The sequence below is a fragment of the Ursus americanus genome, chromosome 17, assembly GCF_024610735.1.
Source record: "Ursus americanus isolate L20-20 chromosome 17, mUrsAme1.1.p, whole genome shotgun sequence".
Classification (NCBI taxonomy): domain Eukaryota; kingdom Metazoa; phylum Chordata; class Mammalia; order Carnivora; family Ursidae; genus Ursus; species Ursus americanus.
In genome coordinates, this window is record NC_142143.1 from 57,815,164 (window position 1) to 57,831,863 (window position 16,700).

A 16,700-nucleotide genomic window follows, 5' to 3' on the forward strand; every position below is an offset into this window, starting at 1 on the left:
GCTTGATGTAAGAGACTGAATTAAGACAGATTGAGATTGAATAGAGAAACTGGGGTATGTGAAACTGGACAACCCACAAATGTAGTAGAACACTTGCTATGTGGCCTCTACTACAAATAGAACAATTATTTTCCCATCACACTTTATTATGTTCACTATCCTGGGTACCTCTAGTTTCCATGCAATTTTTCATAACTACAAAGTCCTAAAGTGGCCTCAACATTCAATAAGAATTTCATATGGAGTCTTTACCACCTGGGAATGTAAGGCTTTCTCCACACCTAATAAATGTGTATTTGAAAGACTTCACCAGTTTCTGCTAAGGTGTGTGCCTAACGTGGCCACCAAGGGTGTAACACATCTTTGCAAACAGCTTTTCTCCTGTCCACACACACGGTGTTAAAGATCAGCACTTGGAATTGCTGGGATACTATGTTTTAATTCACCAGTGTCTTGGCCTCCCTTTGGTATGAACTTTTACATGCACGGATATCCCCCTGCCCTTTTGAAGTGCTCAGTACCACGTGCAGGGTAATGTATTATGACATGTGGCATTACCCTGCTTACTTTGACTGAATCCATTCAGATACTTTATCTTCAAGGCAATTTGTACTTTATACTTTTGACTGATGATTATAAAATAATGATGTCAAATATTAATAAGTCACATTTTAGGACAGATGAGCTTTCTTCCTGATCTTGAACCATAAAATACAAAATGTGACACGGGAGATGCAGTCTTTTAATATGTATAGTATTTATATGTGAAGTGGAAGGTGGGCAGGGAACAGCGTTGTATGTTTCTCTGTGTCCAGATACCTACCTCAATCATACCCTATAACAGGGAGTAGTTTCTGAGAACAGTACTAATGAGGTTAATTATCTTAGGAATTGATGAAGTACAGTACAAAGGTATAACGACATCCTGCATTTTTGTAGCTACAATTCCAGACTTTCTCACACAAAGGAGGAACTGACTAATGCCCTCAGTCATCCCAGACTGCAAAACTCACAGAAGCTATCACTGTGTCCTGCCCCTAATTCTGGGTCACAACCACTGGCATTAATCTCTCTCTATTCTCACCTACACACAGTGATTACACTGCTACCTCCTGAGCTAACAGTCCACAGTCTTAGGTGCACACCTTCTATTACCAGAAACCTGGGGTCTGGAGGAGGGGGCACTAATGCTGCTCATCAAGGCAGGGAGAGCACGTGAAAGGACTGAGAGGATGAACATGCATGGGGAAGGGATGGAGGCACCGGGGAGGGAGTCAGGAAACTCAGTAATTATTGACAAAGACCCAAGGCCTTGATGAGGAAGAGCACATGTCCCCAGTGTAATAAGATGAAAATTCTCACAGAATTATATAAAGTCTATTTTGTCCAACTGATCATCATTCGGATGAAAAACATGAGACCCAGCAAAGTAAACTGAGTTTCCAAGATTCACACAAATGGCAGTCTGGGGACCAAAACTATGTCTCTTGATTCCTATTCCAAAAAGAAGAGTCCTAGAGAAAATAATTAAGTAAGAGAAAGCAAAACTCAGAACAGTGAAAATTTTTTTTCCTGGTTAAAACCAAATTAACCACAGACACTCATACAAAATGTTCATTATAATATAGCAAACTGACATTAGAGAAATACTACATAAAATGTGTGCCCAATTAAAGATTACTTGACTAGTACAACAGTAAATTCTATCTGGGAGAGTGATTATTCATTGCAATCATGATTTGTGTACCGAGTCTTTGTATTTTGGTGGTTATGTAACCAGTCATTACAATAGCAAAAAACTTAACATAATGTGTCTTAAAAGCCCATCCTTTGGTCTTTCTAAATTTTTTTTCTTTTTCTTTTTTTAAGTAGTCTCCACACCCAATATGGGGCTCGAATTCATAACACAGAAATCAAGAGCTGCATGCTCTACCAACTGGTCCATCCAGGCACCCCAGTCTCTCTAAATTTTATTATCTTCAAAGGTCAATTCAAATCCCAGATACTTCTTGTAGCTCTTATTGACAATTTTCCTTCATACTGATTTATTCTTTTGCTAACTCCTACAAGTCAAAGAATCAAGAAAATAGTTGAAAAAACATAAATTGTATACATAACAAATACAATCTAATGTGATATACAATACATGCCAAGTGAATACTAAGCTAAATACGTGGTCATTTGGGTAAGGGGAAGGGAAATGTGTTAAAAACATTCAAAGGTAGAAAATAATTTGTATCAGCAAGAGCAGATGGGTAGCAGATGGCTACCCCAAGAACACAGACATTGATTTGTCCCTTTAAGAAGTAGAACTGAATAAAAAGAGATACAGTATGTGGGAAATACCTTGAATTATGTAATATGAAAGTAACTTTCATTTTTTATTTTTATTTTTTTGTATTAAAAAGTAACTTTTAATATTAACTATCATTATGCATGTGTGTATAGCCCATATTATGTACCCAAGTACATAACAGAAAGTCAGCAGACAGTTCTTGATTGAGAAGTTAGGTTAATAACGCCAGACTGCTGTAAGGCAATGCATTCAGGTCAATGATCTTCACTACTTTTTATTCTCTTCTTTCTTGGTCATCTTTTCCAATCATTTTAACAGACATAAGGGGAAATTTCTCATTTAAAAACTTATTGTAACCATAACTAATAGTGTTCCAGTGAGAAGGCACCCAAGGCTTTACAGAATATTTCTTGGTGAGGATTAAATTGCACTTAATCTTCAAGCCGATAGCCAGCACTCAATTTATTTTCCTGAAGTCTATGGAAGAATCTGAGGTACACAAAAAATAAAGCAGAGAGAAAGGAGAAAAAAATGAAGATTTTAAATGTGGGGAATATGAGCAAAGGGGGAAATTAGGAAAGATATATAAGATAAAGAACAAAAAGAAAGAAACCATCAGGAAAAAAGAAAAAGAGCTGAACAAGGTTCAGAGAGTATGAAACATGGTAAGTAACCAAGGTTTCTGAGAACCCAGGTACATTAAAGAGAACATCGATCTCTCACCGTAAATTCACTGATTCAGGGCTGCTCCTAACTTTGACACTGGGCTGCATTTAAGGAAGGCAGGTTGCTTCCACTACCTGCCTGTCAGGCTCACAGAGTTTCCGTGAAAATCACACATGATAATGAATGGAAAGACTGTCTTTTTACTGCACAATGATATAGAAAAGTCATTCACTGTAAAATTTTTACTGTTTTTATGAGTTGAGGAGTCTAATCATATACTAAACAGGAGAAGGAGGCATACAGAACAACAGACAACAGGCAAGTGAAATTCTCCCCACTGAATGTGTTCTGTGTGTTCTGCTATCCCGGGAGGGTTCTCTGTCCAGTCAACTCCTGCCACTGAGGGTCACAGTACAGTTATTTCCAAAGCTGGTGTTCTTCCACATGGTGGACTTATCACATGGCTAGAGGCTCACATTCAATAGTCCAGAGATCATTTCCAAATTTTCATCTCTATATTCTTCAATCCTAAAAATACAAAAATTCACAGATTGCCTTTCACACATTATAGTAGAACGATTAGCAGCTTGGGCTTTGATGGCATCACCACTCGCTTGCTACGTGAGTGTGTCAAAGTTACCTGACCTCTCTGAGCTTCAGTATTGTCATTGCTAATGTGGAGATAATATTTCTCACAATGAGAAATAAGTGATATATGTAAACTTACCTGACTCAGTACCTACCACACGGTGTGGCACAATAAATGCTATCTATTACATACTGAAGAGTACCTACATGAGTGACTTTCAAGTACAGAAAATTATTCCTCAAATTCTGAAACTTCCATTGTTCTACTAAAACTGGTTTTAGGCAAAGCTTCCATATCCACACTTGCATTCAATCACTTAAGCAGATTTCTCAAATAGCAGTTTTTCTCCTTAACAGAAATCAAGGACTAATCAAAGACTGCCTAAGGGATGCAGGAAGGAGCTTTGTGTTCTGACCAGGCTGTGTCCCTTCCACCACTGCTGTCCCCACAATGCAAAGTCACAAATATCAATTAAAAAAAAAAAAGTATTTTCTGACCACCACAGATAACACTGGATACTTCCCTTGTTATTAGTGGTAAGATGAAAGAGAGAATGGAGAAAGGACCAAGGCAGGTGCTTACAGGAATTTTGGAAGGCTGTGCCCATCCACGCTCACATTTGTGTGGATCTGCCAGGAAAATAGACTTTTCTTTCTAATTGCCTTTATCATAAAGCATATAAAATTCTTTAGTTTTTACCTCCACTTTAATTGTGTAAGTGGAGAAAGCAGAGATAGTTTAGGCATATTATAGTTAGATGGTTATTCAAAACCAAAGTCTTGGTTATGTTCTACTCCCCATTCTTCTCACTTACACATTTTGTTAAAGTGCATTTGCTTATTGTGTGCCAGATCTCAAGCCATACCAATGTTGTATAAAGTCAATCCCTATCCAACATGTACATAAATATACTTCAGGCATTGCATGATACATGTCATAGAAGTGTAATTGCCCCCCTAATATATGAGGACAGTGGAAAAAGATAACCATAGTGATGACAAAAGGCAGTACAGCAGACATAGCATTTGTGTATAGCGTCAAGAGTTGGTAAATATTATAATACACAGAGTGCAAAAAAGTCATTTCAAGCAGATGTAAAATATGAAAACCAGATACATTTGTTGCTCAGTGGGTTAATGGTAAAGCTTGCAGGTTATGTATAGAATAGATATTGGTTTTAGAGAATAAAAAAATAAAAGAGAAAGATGATAAAGATTAGTTTGCACCTGACATTGGGAACTAACACAGATATTTAAGAATTATGAGATAAATGCAGGGAATCAATGAAGAGGGTGCAAGGAATTGGTGATAAGGCCAGTAATTAGGGAAGATGCTCCATCTGTAAGTGTGATGAGTCTTTTGGAGGAAAGGAGGTAGGGAGTTCTCTAAAGAGAATGCGGAAATAAAGTAGATCTTGGGGGCTATACAGAGGTATTAAAACTATAAGGTTTTAGCTTTAAGACTGTCAAATCAGAAAATAAAAATATTAAGAAATACACAAAAAAACCTGGTGGCTGATTAAAGTTGGAGAGAACATGAGGAGTGCTGTCAAAGATGACACCAAGATTCAAGCATGGATAGATAGGACAATGGTAGATTCATTTTTAAAAATAAGGAAATTGGACACAGAATTTGTGGGAATGGAGAAAATAAATGATCACATTTATATTAAACATTGGAGTTTCAGATACTAGTGAGATGTACAGATGGAAATATGAGTCAGGATATGTGGCAAGAAATAATAGGTTCAAGATATAATTGTATAAGGGGTGCCTGGGTGGCTCATCACTAAGTGTTGCCTTCGGCTCAGGTCATGATCCCAGGGTGCTGGGATCGAGCCCCACATCAGGCTCCCTGCTTAGCGGGAGGCCTGCTTCTCCCTCTCCCACTCCCCCTGCTGTGTTCCCTCTCTTGCTGCCTCTCTCTCTGTCAAATAAATAAAATCTTCAAAAAATATATATAATTGTATAGTAATCCATATGAGTAATAACTGAATGTATAAGAGTGAATGAATTCCCTGAGGGAAAGAGAGAAAAAAAAAAAGCAAAACCCAACCATATAGAAAGTCATAGTAATAATGTGAAAGGAGACAAAGGAGCCAAAAAATTAGGCAAAACAGTCTCAGAGGTAGAAGGACAATCAGTGGTGAGCCAGAGAAGCCAAAACTGAACTGCAAGTCAAAATGAAGGATGAAAACAGTAAAAAAAAAATTGAGATACCAATTTACATAAATTTTTCTGCTTTGTAAATGGACAGTTTGGGCCTGGTGTATCATGGGCACACTTTGTAAATATCAAATGGGTTCATTAATGAATAAATAATATAATGAATGAGAGAGAACTGTCAAAGAATGGATGAATGAAATGTCTCCCCCATTAGGGACTAGATGACAAAGTTTTCAGAGAACGTACCTGTCATTCCGTTGTGACTCACACCCTCAATACTCAGCAGCTTGACATCAATTAAACAACTGTGACTATTAGGATGAGGGCAGAGCAGTGGAATGGCAGGTGAAGCAGAAGTTTATGAAAGGATGAAAAGTTTCTGGGCACTAAATAGATCAGGTAGCCAAGCCAACCATAAATCATAGGCCAGAAAGAAAGTCAGAGACACTGAAAAAAAAAAATAACTAAAAGGAAACCAAAAAAAAAAACACAAGGTCAGGGGCGCCTGAGTGGTTCAGTTGGTTAAGCATCTGGCTCTTGGTTTTGGCTCGGGTCATGATCTCAGGGTCATGAAACTGAGGCCCATATCAGGGCTCCGTGCTTAGTGGGGAGGAGTCTGCTAGAGATTCTCTCTGTCCCTCTCCCTCTGTCCCTCCACCCCCCTCTCTAATAAATAAATAAATTTATCTTTAAAAAAAAAAAAAAAAAACAAACCAAGGTAGAACTGTTGGGAAACTTGGAAAGGAAGGTAGTCGTATGATAAACTCTGAGTCCTCCATGATATTCTTCTACAGCTTTGCTCTTACTCCTTGAGGGCTACATGCACAATTTCCCCTACTCATAAACTCAGCTCCCATACACAGTGACTCTCCTTCACGGGCCTGATTCCTGTTCCACCGTCCTTCTCTAGATATCAACAGCAACATGCCACATAGAAAGCTGACATCATGGTGAGTTGATGAAAACTGAATTCCTGGAACATAGAAACCGTGGCTTGCTGATTTACTCACTATAGATTTTATTTCTGTCCCTACCACTTACCTGCTTTGCCAAGAAAACTAAGAGAACAGAATCATTAAAGGTTCGGATAGATTACAGTTTTCCCCAAATCAAAGGGATCCCATACAGGATCATTACAGACACTCACAAAAGGCTGTATAAACAGTCAGAGCAGCCGCTAGTTATATCCCCAGGAGGTAGTGACCAAGTGATACTGCAGAGATCTGGGATTGCCAAACTGAGATCGCTTGGCTTGGGGAATCATTGCCTGTGGTTGTTTTGGTTCTCCCAGTGTAGCCAAGCACAGAAACCGTTAATAAGAAAAAATGAGAGGCATTTAGTTTTCTAACAACAGAGAGGCCTTTGCCATTTTTTAGAGCAGCTTTAAATTTTTATTTTATGATGACTAAAGTTGAATTCCAGAGCAACATTAAAAAACTATCCTTGACAATTTTTAATCTTTTTATCATTTCTATGTCGATTACCTCAGTAATATTCAACTTAAACAAGAATATATTAAAAAGTATGAAGAATAGAGGTGCCTAGGTGGCGCAGTTGTTAAGCGTCTGCCTTCGGCTCAGGGCGTGATCCCAGTGTTCTGGGATGGAGTCCCACATGGGGCTCCTCGGTGGGGAGCCTGCTTCTTCCTCTCCCTCTCCCTCTCCCCTGCTGTGTTCCCTCTCTCGCTGGCTGTCTCTCTGTCACATAAATAAATAAAATCTTTAAAAAAAAGTATGAAGAATAATACATGGAGATAAAACCAAATTATATTGCATGAAAAAAGTAGAATATATAAGAAAATGAGATTTAAATTGACTTCAAATATAATGCTTTTATTCATACTCTACTGAATCCTCACAACCACACTGTGAAGCGCATATTGCCACCTAATCTCAAATTATTTTTCCTTTAAGATTATACAGATATTAAAAGTTTGGTCTATATATGAATTTAGGACAGTCCCAAAATTTTCTTCTTTCTCCTACAGCTAACTTCCTTAAATTATTGAAAAGTCAATATTACACAACATATTCATGAAGCACATATAATCTTGAATCCAAATTTCAGACAAGCACGACAGCAAAAATAAAATTATGTTAACTTCAATTATGTAAATAAATTCAATCTTCCAGACTAAGAGTCCAAACTTGAGATGCTGCTTCTTTCCTCTTCCTTTACAGCAGAAGAAACAAAAATGTAAACGCCATCCTTAGAAAGGCTTGGAAATATATCTACAATTCCAAACCATGACACATGAAAAAAAAAAAAAAAACCCTTATGTGCAATAAAAATTGAAACAGGACAAGAGTGAACACCAAAATAAAAATCATGCCTCCTAAGATCTTAAGCTAGTCACTAAGCTCAGCAGTGTCAAAAGGACGTGGATACACTTAGAACAAAACTAGTGATCTTTACTTTGAACAGAAACATGGGAGTGTGTGAACACTCACTCTACAGAATGACCAAGGAAAGGAACTTAGAGGGAAATACACAGATATAGCACCTCTGGAATAAGTAGGCCATGTGTGGTGGAATGAAAGAAAAATCAAGGCAAGAGGAGGTGGGAAGCAGCAAAACACCTGACTATTCCCATTATGTAATGAAAAGAAAAGGATAAATCATAAGACAAATGACCAAAATTAATAAATATGGCTGCTCTGAGCCAGTAGTTAGCCCAGGAATCCAGGAGAGTCATCCCAACAGGTGAGAGGTGATTCAGAGACAACATTCCAAACTCAGCTTCTATCATACCTCACTAAAACCCTTAGTTCCTCCTCCACAGTATCCTTTCAAATTTCTAGCATATTCAGTTAGTATATTAATAATTGGGGTGCTTGGCTGGCTCAGTTGGTAGAACATGTGACTCGATCTCGGGGTTGTAAATTCAAGCTCCACATTAGGTGTACAGATTACTTAAAAATAAAATCTTAACATAATAGTAATAATAATAATAATAATAATAATATATAATAATTTTGTTTTAAAATAAAGCAGGAGATGACCTATATGAAAATACTTCAAAAAGAAAGAAAAGGGAAATGACACAAGGTATATATCATATACATAATAGGCTATATACCATGAAGTAGTAAAAGTGTGAGCAAATTTTTCTATGAATTTTTAAAGATATAACTTCTTCGTAAAATGACAGAAAATATATATGAGTTATGCAAAGAAATAAATGACAGAAAATATGAAGTGATGAAAAATAAATTGGAGAAATTCAAGAAATACAGGATGCCTCATTTTATTGCACTTTGTTTTATTGTACTTTTCAGAAACTGTATTTTTCACAAATTGAAGTTTTGTGGCAACCTTGCCTGGATCAAGTCTCTTAGTGCCATTTTTCTAACAGTATTTGCTTACTTCATGTCTCTATGTCACATTTTGGTATGCTCACAATACTTGAAACTTTTTCATTATTATTATGTTCATTAAGGAGATCTCTGATCAGTTATCTTTGCTCTTACAACTGTAATTGTTTTGGGTATCACAAACCACACCCATAAAAGACAGCAAATTTAATGAATAAATGTGTATGTTCTCACTGTTCCACCAACTGGCTATTCCCCATCTCTCATCCTCTCCTTGGACCTCCCTATTCCTTGAGACACAATATTGAATTAGGCCAATTGATTACCTTACAATATCCTCTAAGTGTTCAAATAAAGGGAAGAGTCACATGTCTCTCACATGTGACTCACAAGCAGCAAGTCCTGATGTAGAAGCTGCCGCAAGTATCCAGAAGAGCTAGCTAAGATAATGAGGATGGCTACACTAAACAACAAAAAACAGTCTTCCCTGAAAGAAGATACCATCTAGGATTTTCATAGCTAGAGAGAAGAAGTCTGTGTCTGGCTTCAAAGGAGAGACTCTCTTGTTAGGGCCTAATGCAGCTGGTGACTTGAAGTTGAAGCCAATGTTCATTTACCATTCTAAAAATCCTAGGGCCCTCAAGAATTATGCTAAATCTACTCTGCTTGTGCTCTATAATAGATCAACAAACCTTGGAGGACAGCACATTTGTTTACAACATGATTTACTAAATATTTTAACCCCATGGTTGAGACCTACTGCCCAGAAAAAGATTCCTTTCAAAATATAACCACTCGCTGACAATGCACCTGTTCACCAAGAACTCTGATGGAGATGTACGACAGAATGTTTTCATCCATTCTGCAGCCAATGCATCAATGAGTAATTCTGACTTTCAAGTCATATTACTCAAGAAATACATTTCATAAGGCTATAGCTGCCATAAATAGTGATTTCTCTGATGAATCTGGGCAAAGTCAACTGAAAACCTTCTGGAAAGGATCCACCATTCTAGGTGCCATTAAGAATATTCATGACTCATGGGAAGAGGTCAAAAACATCAACATGAACAAGACTTTGGAAGAAGCTGACTCCAACTCTCATGGATGACTTTGAGGAGGCTTCCATGGAGAAAGTAACTGCAGATGTGGTGGAAAGAGCAACAGAACCAGAATTATGTATGGAGTCTGAAGATGTGACTGAATTGCCACAATCCTGTGATAAAATTTTAATAGATGAGGAGTTGCTTCCTAGAGATGACCAAAGAAAATCGTTTCTTGAGATGGAAACTACTCCTGGTGAAGATACTGTGAGGACTGTTAAAATGGCAAAAAAAGATTTAGAATATTCTACAAACTTAGTTGATAAAGCAGTGAGAGTTTGAGAGGTCTGACTCTAATTTTGAAAGAAGTTGTACTGTAGATAAAATGCTATCAAACAGCATCACATGCTACAGAGAAATTATTCATGAAATGAAGAGTCAATGGTTGTAGCAAACTTCATTTCATCTTACTGTAAGAAATTGCCACAGCAACCCCAGCCTTCATTGACCACCACCCTGATCAGTCAGCAGCCATCAATATCAAGGTAAGACCCTCCACTGGCAAAAAGATTATGACTCATTAAAAGCTCAGATGATGGTTAGTATTATTTAGCAAAAAAGTATTTTTTAATCGAAGTATGGCTTTTTAGATGGGATTTTAGATAGTTTAAGATGGCTTTTTTAGATGTAATGTATTGTACACTTAATAGGCTATATATAGCTTAAACATAACTTTTATATGCACCAGGAAATCAAAAAATTCATTTGACCCACTTAATTGCAAAATTTGCTTTACTAAGGCAGTCTAAACCTACAATATCTCAGAGGAGATAAAAAAAAAATCAAAGAGCTTAAAAGAGTTAGAAAAAATATAGATTAAAATAAAATCTAAGAAACGAAAAATTAATGTTCCTTAAGAATTCATTATACTTGGTAACGAAAAAAATTCAAAAGAAAACTTTTCTGAAATGAAAGCAGCATTGAAACTACAGTCTAAAGAGACTGTCATGACCCAGGGGGATAAAATGTTATTGCATGGGCCACATCAAGGCCAATCCAGTTGAAAGTCCCAGATTCCACGTCCACAAAATAAACAGCCTACAAAATAATGAAAACAAACAACAAACAAAAACCTTAGGAAATAGAGTTCCCATGAGGTCTTATTAAAGAAAACCATTAAAGAATAAACTTCACTAATCAAAAGTGAGTAGAGATAACATACTGAATTATAAAGCCTGATATTAAACAATTCTGGGGATTATGATTAAAGAAGAGAATACAAATGTTACAAACCATGACAATATTAAAGAATAGTTATCTTAGTAAAAAAAAATTTAAAAAACACATTTCTACTGAAAAACTCTGGTTTCTTCACTTTCACAGTGGGAGAGAATCAACAAATCATTTTAAGGGTAATTAAGTATTATATTAAAGTATAAAGGTAATGATTAGAAGAACTAAGAATACTAGAATCAAAATTGAGTGAAGGGAGAAAGGGAAGTGGGGTAAAAGGGTTAAAGTATAATAATTTCTTTCTATCTCATAGTCAATGGATACTGTCTTTGGAGGTAACACAAAATTAAAGAATTATAAACAGTGAATAATTAAAATGATCTATAATCCTTCAATATTATTAACCCATTCACACACAAAAGAAAACAACATATACAGAAATCTTAATGAAAGGATTAAATGGATGCATAAAATGTATTCATTCATTTATTCTACTAATATTTATTGAGCACTCATATGCCAGTATTGTGCCGAGTGCCAGTGATGTAGAGCTCCTGAATCTTGGAGTTTTACAGAATAGTGGGGGAGGTATATATTAATCAAACAATCACACAAACATTAAAATTGCAACCATAAAAATTACTCTGCAAAAGAGTGACTATCACATTAATAGAAGAATTTGATGTAAACAGGAAAATCAGGGGAGGTTTCCCTGAGGAAGTGACACTGGGAACTAAGATCCGAAGGTAAACAGAAGTTAACTAGGAGTGGAGGAAAAAGGATTCCCTGCAGACGGAACAATTTGTGCTCCCCCTTGAGGCCAGAGGTGCATTGGGAGTTGTGTCTGGAACCACAATGCCAAGAAAATGAGGTGAACATTATACAGGATATGACTGAATTCAGTAATGAGAGATCGCTCCTAAGAGAATGAAAAAGAAGATTTTAAAGCAGAAGGGTGATTTGACCAGACCTGACATTTATGAATATTACTCTCGGTACAGTGTACAGATTGGATTTGAAGGAGTTCAGACTGGATGCAGGTGAGCCACTTAGAAAGCAATATTCCTGTCAAGGCAAAAAATGTTATTTAGACTAGGATAAGAGTTTGGGAAGTAGGTAGATTTGCCCTATATTTAGGAGAGACAATCAACAGGGCTTGATGACAGGTTTAGCTGGAGATGCACTCACTTTAACTAATGCTTCAAGTTTAAGAATTACTCAACTCCAATAGGATCTCCAATCCAATGATCCTACCAATATTTTTACTGTCCCTTACTCCCTTGATGTTTTACCTCTCTCCTTTCCCAGCTTAAATTCCATGGCCAATTTTCTTGCTCCCTTTTATTTTGTTGTATTCACTTAGCCAAACCTGCTGAAACAGCACTGACTGCTGTTTCTCCTACTTCTACCTATTGAATGAAACGGTCTATTGTAGCTACCCTGTGGAAGTCTTGCCATTGTATGTATTACATGGGGACAGAGAACTAATAACTTATTTTCGGATCAAGAAGAATCATACTCCAACAGCTGTATCTAAAGAACCATACCTGGGGAATATCATGGGAACTTGATTTAAAAGGCAAGATCTTGGACTTTCAGCTAAGGCCATAAAGAGACGAGATTTGGGGGCTCTTGGGAAGAGGTGGGTATTTTGTACATGGGAGGGACTTACAGTTCAAGCCAGAGAGCAGATGGTGGTAGCTGTTCTATGACAGGAACATAATCGATTCCTTCCCATCCACCCTGAATACACACACCACTCCCCCATCAAGAGACAAGATCTATTCCCTCCCTCCTTTTGATCCTGAGCTGACCTCAGTTATTTGATTAACAGAATGAAGCATAAGTGATTCTAGATGTGGGATTTCAGGGTCATAAGATAAATGCGAGTTTAACTTTTATAAAAGAAACTGCCAAATGGTCTTGCAAAGTAGGTGTACATTTTACGTTACCATCAGTAATGCATGACGGTTCCAGTGTTCCACAACCTCAAGAGCCCTTGAAATTGTCAGGTTTTCTTTCCTATTCTTTCTTCTTTCTTTCTTTTTTCTTTCTATTTATGTATTCATTTATTTCCATTAATAACTAACAGTGTTGAGCATCTTTTCATGTGTTTGGTATCCACATATTTTCTTTGGGAAAGTATCTGTTCAAATCTTTTGCTAATTTAAATGGGATCATTTTTTTTCTTAGTATTGAGAACTCTTCATAAATTTAAAATACAAGTCATTTCTCAGATATATAATTGCAAATATTCTTCCCCCATTATGTGGCTTGTCACTTCATTAGCAGAGTAGAAATTTTTAATTTTGATTAAGTACAATATATCAATTGTTTGTTTTATGTTTTTGGTGTCATATCTTAGAAATCTTTACTAAGCTAAGGTCACAAAACTTTTCCAATATTTTCTTCTAGAAGTTTCATAGTTTTAGATTGTACATTTAGATCTACAATCCACTGTGGGTTAATTTTGTGTAAGATGTAAGAAATGGGTTGAGGTTCAATGTTTGCAGGTAAATGTTTGTCTCAGCACAATATGTTGAAAAGACTACTTGTCCTCCACTTAATTGTGTTTGTACACTTGTGGGTCTATTCCCTGAGTCATTTTTCTGTTATACTGATCCACATGTATTTTGTAAAATTCAACATGACTTTTTTAAAATTGTTTTTGGCTGTTCTGGTTCCTTTGCATTTCCATACAAATTTTAGAATCAGTCTGTTGATATCTTCAAAAATTTGATGGTATTTTCACCATGGTTTTGTTGACTCTGTGGATGAGTATGGAAAGAACCGACATATTAACAATATTAAGTGTTCCAATTTATGATTTGTTTATACATTTTATTTCATCAGTTTTATAATTATAGAAGTGTATATATTGTTATATTCATACCTATGTGTTTCATGTTTATAAGTGTTATCATGAACAGCATATTTAAATTTTTTATTTCTAACCATATATTTCTAGTACATAGAAATACAACTGAATTTATATATTGACTTGAAGCCTGTGGCCTTCACTTATCATTTTTTGGAGCTTGTTTTATAGATTCTTTAGAATTTACTTTATAGAAAGCCATGTCTTTAGCACATGGAGGCAGTTTTTTATTTCTTCCTTTTAAAAATACAGGTCTCTTCTTTCTCTTGCCTTTTTCTCTGGCTGGGACTTCTAATGTAATGATAGTCATGAGAATGTCCATCTTTGCCTTGCTCTCAATCTTAGGATGAAAGCATTCAGTCTTTTATCAGTTTAATGTTACCCTTATTGGTGCCTTTAATCAGATTAAGGAAATCCCCTTCTATTTTTGTTTGCTGAGAGTTTTTATCATGAATGGATATTTAATTTTGTCAAATGTTTTCTCTGCATCCATTAAGACAATCATGTGGTCTTACTTCTTTAGTCTCTAAATTGACAATTAAGTGTTGAGCCAGCCTTTCATGCCTTGGGTAAACCCTAATTAGTTATGATGTATTTATCCTTTTATACATGTGTGATTTTAATTTTCTAATAGTTTTTGAGCATTTTTGTGTCTGTGCACATGGTGGATATTGGTCTATAGTTTCTTTTCTTGTAATGTATTTGTACAGTTTTGATATCGGAATAATGTTGATCCCATATATTGAGTTGCAAAGTGTTTCCTCCTTTAGTATTTTCTGAAAAAAAGATTGTGTAAATGGATATTATATCTTTCCTAAATATCTGATAGAATTCACCAGTGAAATCATCTGGATCTAGAGTTCTCTTAATGGAAGGTTTTTAACTAGAAATTCCATTTCCTTAACTAATATAAGACTATTCAACTTATTTACTTCTTGTTCAACTTGAGTATTTCATGTCTTTCAAAAATCAAGACATTTAAGTTGTTAAAATTATGGGAATAACTACTTGTATTATCTCACTATTATCCTTTTGATGTGTCTAGAGTACACACTGAGGCCATAACTTTCATTTCTGATAATAATAATTTAGTCTTCTCTTTTTTCTTGATTAGTTTGGTTAGAGAGTTTCCACTTTTATTGGTATTTTCCAAAAATCTTTTGGTTTCAATGTTATTACTTTATAGATCTATTTTCTTTTTTATTTAAATTCAATTAATTAACATATAGTGTATGATTAGTTTCAGATCTTTCTATTTTCAATTCTTTTTCTATCATTACTTTTTCTTTTCTTCTGCTTATCTGTATTTAATTTAATCTTGTTCTATTTTCTTATGGTGAAATATTAGAGTACTGGTTTAATAACTTCCTTATAGTCTAATATTAGTATTTTTATAAAATTTTCCTTAAGCATTGCTGTAACTGCATTCCAGAAATTTTGATGTTGAGTGCTTTTCCGGAGTAGGAAACTAGTTTTGTCTGACCCCAGGAATTCAGTTTGACAGCTATCAAATCATTCTGAACAGCTATGAACTCAACCAGAGAATTAGAAAAGAATTGTTGTTCTACAAATAAAAAAGTGATGACTTTTTGCAAGGTAGGAGGTGCAAAGAAGTGATCCAAGGTGATACATGGGAAGATAAACCTAGCACGGGAGGGAGCCTCCGTAACGTGGCTACTGGAAAGTGATACAGCAGCTGAACGCAAAACTGGAACTTTTAGAAGTCTACTCCAGTGAGGGACAACCCTGCCTGACAGGCATTCAGGTGGAGAAGCAGGTTGGAATCCTAGGTGGGACAGAGTGGGTTCAGGATCCATGGGACCACAGAAAAAATGGGGGTGCCTGAGTGCATCAGAGTTCCCAGGCATCAGATAGGGGAAGCTGGCTGCAATCAGCAAGCCCCAGAATGGGCTTTCAGCCCAGTGTTGCCATAAATCACAAACTGCGGCACAGGTCAGGTGACTGCTCTCCAAGCAGGGGCCCAACAAATGGCAGAACCATGGCGAGACCCCCTTTCTCCCCCAGGATGAGCGGTGCAGGTGCATGCAGCAGGAGCCTGCAGCATTTGGACTTGAAGTAGGGTCATATGTCTGGGATTGAAATGCTTGGTCATAGGTTGGGTGAGCACGGAGTGCAGATGGAGTCCAGGGAGACAGGAGTGATCCACTGCTTTTCCCTGAGGATGCACTGAAGAATAGGTGGGGGGTAGGGGGTGAGAGCTTTCAGTGCCAGGGCTAAAGATTGGGAGGCTGCCATTTTCATTTTCATCCTCCAAAGCAGTGTGGAAAGCCTTCAGGGAACAAATTCCGCAGAGAGCAATCCAGAGCCCCTTACTTAGCCTGGCCCCCTGAGCAAAGACACCCGAGAATCAGCAAAACAGGACCCTCCCTCATAAGATCAACAAGAATATCCAGCTAAGACCAAGTTTATGGATCACACAGAACTGCAAAACTCCAGGGGTAGGGGAAAATAGTATATAGAATTAATAGGAATTTTTTCCATGATTCTTTAGCCTT